The 5,974-nt window shown below is 50.3% G+C and overlaps 1 protein-coding gene across 3 annotated transcripts in view; it reads right to left on the bottom strand.

Moving 5' to 3' along the window:
• Window positions 1–4,651, bottom strand: part of ZNF557 (zinc finger protein 557) — a 15,554-nt gene extending 10,903 nt beyond the window's left edge. For 2 of the 3 annotated variants that reach the window (XM_011943552.1, XM_011943554.1), the window contains exons 1-2: window positions 4,302–4,651; window positions 3,154–3,245 (exon numbers count right to left, since the gene is read on the bottom strand). The gene's annotated coding sequence lies outside the window, so the exon portion shown is untranslated. The remainder of the gene's footprint in view (window positions 1–3,153; window positions 3,246–4,301) is intronic. The other variant, XM_011943553.1, reaches the window with a different exon arrangement.
• Between the last annotated feature and the right edge of the window lie 1,323 nt (window positions 4,652–5,974).

Genomic DNA, 5,974 nt, shown 5'->3' with positions numbered 1-5,974 from the left:
AAAAAAAAAAAAAAAAAAAAAATCTGTATTATTTCTCTGCAGTTCCACGTATTTCTAGTTGTGTATGAGTGGGGTCTTCTAGCAGCTGTGTTGCACAAACGGTAGACAAGAGAATTTTGCATAGGTGAGCCCCTGGTGGGTCCGCCCCCTTTTCCCTCCCAAGTCCAAACCAGGTGTAGCATTTCCTCACCCGGTTATTCCTCTCGAATCCCTTCTCCACCCCTTGGGTCCGGACATTGACCCTTCATTCACGTTTTATTGATGCCTGCCCCAAGCCGGGTGCTGCAGATGGAGGGGAGGAAGATCCCTGTCATCTAAGAACTGGCTTTCCGGGAGTGGGACACACACAGACCTACTGCTGCATGTCAGAGTGATACGCGCTGTGGCAGAGGGGTGCGTGGCAGCCAACCCAGGATCTGGGAGGAAGGGGACTGGGAAGCCTGGGAAGGAAAAACACTAAAACCATTTGAGTTGAGTCTTGAGAGTCGAGGTAGGGTCCTGCTCAGTGGGACGTGCACGTGCAGAGGCAGGAAAGCAAGCTGCTGAGGCCGCCAAGTTCACAGTTTGGAGCATGTGGACAAAGAAGGGGCCAGAGGACAGGGGAAAGGTTGTGTTTCGAAAGGTATTATAAAGAGTGGTGAGGAGTCTGAAGGCGAGAGGCAGTGGAGAGCCAGCAAAGGCTTTTCAGGCAGGGGAGTGACTGAAGCAAATTTATCTTTATTTATTTTGAGACAGTCTCGCTCTGTCGCCCAGGCTGGAGTGCAATGGTGAGATCTCGGCTCAATGCAACCTCTGCTTCCCGGGTTCAAGCGATTCTCCTGCCTCAGCCTCCCAAGCAGCTGGGATTACAGGCGCCCACCACCACGCCCGGCTACTTTTTGTATTTTTAGTAGAGACAGGGTTTTGCCATGTTGACCAGGCTGGTCTCGAACTCCTTACCTAAGGTGATCTGCCCGCCTCAGCCTCCCAAAGTACTGGAATTACAGGTGTGAGCCACTGCACCTGGCTGTATTTTTACTTTTATTTATTTATTTTTTTTGAGATGCAGTCTCGCTCTGTTGCCCAGGCTGGAGTGCAGTGGTGCCATCTTGGCTCACTGCAACCTCCACCACCTGGGCTCAAGAGTCACCATGCCCAGCTAATTTCTGTATTTTTAGTACAGACGAGGTTTCACCATGTTGGCCAGGCTGGTCTTGAACGCCTGACCTCAGGTGATCCACCCACCTCAGCCTCCCAAAGTTCTGGGATTGCAGACAGACTTGAGCCACCACTCCCAGCCACAAATTATCTTTTACAACAGCCGTTCTGGCTTCATTGCAATGGACAAATGGAAGAGACTAGAACAATGCCGCCCAGCAGGGCTTTCTGGGATGATGGAAATGATCTTAATCTTCGCTTTTCAATAGGGGCATTAGCCACATGTCGCTGTCAAGCACTTGAAATGTGGTTAGTGCAACTGAGAAGCTGAATTTAAAATTTTGTTGAATCTTTTTTTTTTTTTTGAGACAAGAGTCTCACTCTGTGGCCCAGGCTGGAGTGCAGTGGTGCAATCTCGGCTCACTGCAAGCTCCGTCTCCTGAGTTCACGCCATTCTCCTGCCTTAGCCTCCTGAGTAGCTGGGACTACAGGCGCCCACCACCACGCCTGGCTGGATTTTTTGTATTTTTAGTAGAAACGGGGTTTCGCCGTGTTAGCCAGGATGGCCTCAATCTCCTGACCTCGTGATCTACCTGCCTTGGCCTCCCAAAGTGCTGGGATTACAGGTATGAGCCACAGCGCCCGGCCAATTTTATTGAATCTTAATTGGTCTAAATTTTTTTTTTTTTTTTTTGAGACGGAGTCTTGCTCTGTCGCCCGGGCTGGAGTGCAGTGGCCAGATCTCAGCTCACTGCAAGCTCCGCCTCCCGGGTTCACGCCATTCTCCTGCCTCAGCCTCCTGAGTAGCTGGGACTACAGGCGCCCACCACCACGCCTGGCCTAGTTTTTTGTATTTTTTAGTAGAGACGGGGTTTCACCGTGTTAGCCAGGATGGTCTCGATCTCCTGACCTCGTGATCCGCCCGTCTCGGCCTCCCAAAGTGCTCGGATTATAGGCTTGAGCCACCGCGCCCGGCCTATTGGTCTACATTTAAATTTAAACAACCACATGGACTAACAGCTACCTTATTTATTTATTTATTTATTTATTTATTTATTTTTGAGAAAGTCTCGCTGTGTCGCCCAGGCTGGAGTGCAGTGGCGTGATCTTGGCTCACTGCAACCTCCGCCTCCCAGGTTCAAGCAGTTTTCCTGCCTCAGCCTCCCGTGTAGCTGGGACTACAGGTGCACGCCACCATGCACAGCTAATTTTGTATTTTTACTAGAGACGGGGTTTCACCATGTTGGTCGGGCTGGTCTCGAACTCCCGACCTCAGGTGATCCGCCCGCCTCAGCCTCCCAAAGTGCTGGGATTACAGAAGTACCAGGAATTACAAGGGTGCACCACCGCACCCAGCTTAGCAGCTACCTTATTATACTGCACAAGTCTACAGGCTGACAGGCCAGTTAGGAAAAGAAAAAATAAAAGAAAAATTGAGATATCTTAGAAGGTTGAAAAAAAAATTTGAAAATAGCGCTTACATGTTTATTTTGTGTACTGATTTGCATATAGCTATATTTACTGACTTATTTACACACACACTGTCACACACCCCTTAGTATCCTTCTCTTGAATAGAAGCCATCAAACAAATAATTTTTAAAATACCCTCACTCGTGGCTCACGCCTGTAATCCCAGCACTTTGGGAGGGAGATGGGTGGATCACCTGAGGTCAGGGGTTCAAGACCAGCCTGGCCAACATGGCAACACCCTGCCTGTACTAAAAACACAAAAAATAGCCAGGCATGGTGGTGCACCCTTGTAATTCCAGCTACTTGGGAGGCTGAGGCAGGAGAATCACTTGAACCTGGGAGGCAGATGTTGCAATGAGCTGAAATCACACCACTGCACTCCAGCCTGGGCAACAGAGTGAGACTGTCTCAAAAAAAACAAAAAAAAAAGATACCCTCACTCTTAGTAATTCCTTGTGTTTACAACCTGAGCACAGGAAAAATCCATTCGCAGTTTTTCTACACAGTAGAGTATTGCAGCTTACAAGTTCTACAGGGTACTCACCTGATCATGTGGAAATCCATGGATCAGTGAGGACAGGTGAACCTTGAGGCTGGTTTCAACACAAATCTGAGCTAGAATGATACTTTTCTTGTCTGAAAAAAAAAAAGGGCACAAAAATGGCTTACGAGGCCTTTTGTAGGGAGTAATATGTATGTATAATAAAATGTATTTATTGAGAGTAACACAGTTGTTGCACAGAAAGACCACCCCATTCACTTAAAAACACTGATTTAGGCCGGGCACGGTGGCTCACGCCTGTAATGCCAGCACTTTGGGAGGCCGAGGCAGGTGGATCACAAGGTCAGGAGATCAAGACCATCCTGGCTAACACAGTGAAATCCCATCTCTACTAAAAATACAAAAAAATTAGCCGGGTGTGGTGGCGGGCGCCTGTAGTCCCAGCTATTCGGGAGGCGGAGACAGGAGAATGGCATGAACCCGGGAAGCGGAGCTTGCAGTGAGCCGAGATCGCACCACCGCACTCCAGCCTGGGCGACAGAGCAAGACTCCGTCCCCTCAAAAAGATTTAAATAATAAGAACCCAGGCTACTGGCTGTTCCTGAATTCCCCAGATTCCTATCCGGCCATTTGCTCCCTAAAATGGGACAAGGGGCTTAAAGCTGTTTGCATTTGACTTGCTTAACTCATTTGGCTGGAGATTTTATGGTGACTCCAGATGCTCTAATTCGTAACTTTAGGTCTTATAAGTGACTCAGCTGAATTCTAAATAATTTCTACAGTGCATTTAGGACTGCAGAGATTTTAATGCCCTCCATCAGGGTTTCCCAACCTGGGCACTGCTGACATTTGGGGCTGGATGAGTCTTTGCTGGCGGCGGCTGCTTTACGCGCTGCAGGATGCTGAGCTGCTAGAATCCCTGTCTCCACCCTCTAGATTACAGTAGTAGCACAGTCCCTTCTAGCCTCCATTTTGTGACATTCAAAACCGTCTCCAACTATAGCCAAAAGTCCCCTGGGGCGCATAATCGCCCCGTGTGAGGGCGACAGGGGCGCGGGGCCCCGACACCGGAGGAAACAGCAGCTTCGGGCTGAACTGAGGGTACAGCCCGAGGCCTCAGGGGCAGAAACCCGGCTCCCGGGAGGGACGCAGGGCCCGCGGCTGGGACCCCTCTCTGGACTCGGACTCACCGAACCCAGCACCTCTCGCGGCGACTGAAAGACTCTCTCCCAGTCGCTGCAAACGCTGCTCTTCTCACAACACACACCTGCAATTCCGCTTCCGGTCTCCGGCTAGCGGCGCTGCACCTCCGTTTCCGGCTCCAGCTGGTCCCAACCCAAAATGCGGCGTGTCCGGGGGCCCCGGGTTCAGGCTGCAGGTGCAGCGGGCGGGCGGGAGCAGCGGCCGCGCACCCCAACCTCGGGCCGAGGTGTTCCAGTTTGCTTAGTTATTAATGGAACAAGGTTGGGCCCTGGCCAGGGATAGCCACGGAGGCGGGGTTGTCCTGGCGCAGGTCTGTGGTAGGGTTGGGGGCGGAACTAGCTCCTGAGCGGGGCTGCGGGCGGTACCAGGCTTGGAGGCGGGGCTGAGTGTGGGCGTGGGCCAGTTCCGGGGCCGGGAACCAACTCTGGGGCGGGGCTGCGGGCGGTACCAGGCATGCGGGCGGGGCTAACAGGTCAGAGACTGTTAGGGGGCGGGGTTGTGGGCGGGCATTAGGTTTGATGGGCGGGTCTTGCGGGTAAGTATGAGATTTGGTGCGAGAGTATGTGGACCAGATAAGGCAGTGATGGGGCATGGAATGGGGTTGAGCTAAGAGGCTGAGAGGGCAAGACTTTGGGGAGGTCAGTTTTTGGGTGTAGGGCTTTTTGTGGATTTTAAAACTGTTCAGGTAGCAGGATGCAAAATGAACTCAAGTTTTCTTCAGTCCTTTCTCCACATTCACTGCCTGTTAAAATGATATAGCCACACATTTACAGCTTGTGTGCGTCGTTTGTTTGTTTTGAGACAGGCTCTCACTCTGGCCCAGGCTGGAGTGCAGTGGTGCAATCGTAGCTCACTGCAGCCTCGACCTCCTGAGCTCAAGTTATCCTTCTGCCTGGGCCTCCCACACCACCAAGCCTGGCTATTTTGTATTTTTTTGTAGAGAGGAGGTCTGTATTGCCCAGGATGGTGTAGAACTCATGGCCTCAAGTCATTCTCTCCCACCTCGGCCTCCCAAAGTGCTGAGATTACAGGTGTGAGCCACACCACACCCAGCCTTTTTTGTGATTTTGAGCTTTCTAATTTCTTTCAAAAATGGGATCATGTATGCATCTTTCTCCCATCCAGAGGGGGACGAGGGGAGGGAGAGCTAGGGAGGGATGTCTCCAAGCGAAAGCCGAAGCTGATGAATTGTCTCGTGCACATCTGGATCTATTGAAAAGAGAATTACATTTCTGGTGGAGAAAATAGGTATTGGATTCATAGGAAGAAATAAAAAAGGAAATTTTAAAATTTAAGAAATCAAAAGAAAAAATGGAAAAAAATTAACATACTACTTGTTATATCTCTGGCTAAGGTTTAGATGCTACAGATGGTAAATATGGATGTCATAAAATGATAAACATTGAATTTTGATTTATCCAGATTCCTTAAATGATTATGTTTGGTGAGGAAAATTAGTTTTACAGTATATAAGAGTTATGTGCAGCCGGGCGCGGTGGCTCAAGCCTGTAATCCCAGCACTTTGGGAGGCCGAGACGGGCGGATCACAAGGTCAGGAGATCGAGACCATCTTGGCTAACACGGTGAAACCCCGTCTCTACTAAAAAATACAAAAAACTAGCCGGGAGAGGTGGCGGGCGCCTGTAGTCCCAGCTACTCG

Source organism: Colobus angolensis, unplaced genomic scaffold (assembly GCF_000951035.1).
Source record: "Colobus angolensis palliatus isolate OR3802 unplaced genomic scaffold, Cang.pa_1.0 Scaffold22, whole genome shotgun sequence".
Classification (NCBI taxonomy): Eukaryota; Metazoa; Chordata; class Mammalia; order Primates; family Cercopithecidae; genus Colobus; species Colobus angolensis.
The sequence above is the reverse complement of the archived record's forward strand: the minus strand, read 5'-3'. Positions and strand labels throughout refer to the sequence as shown.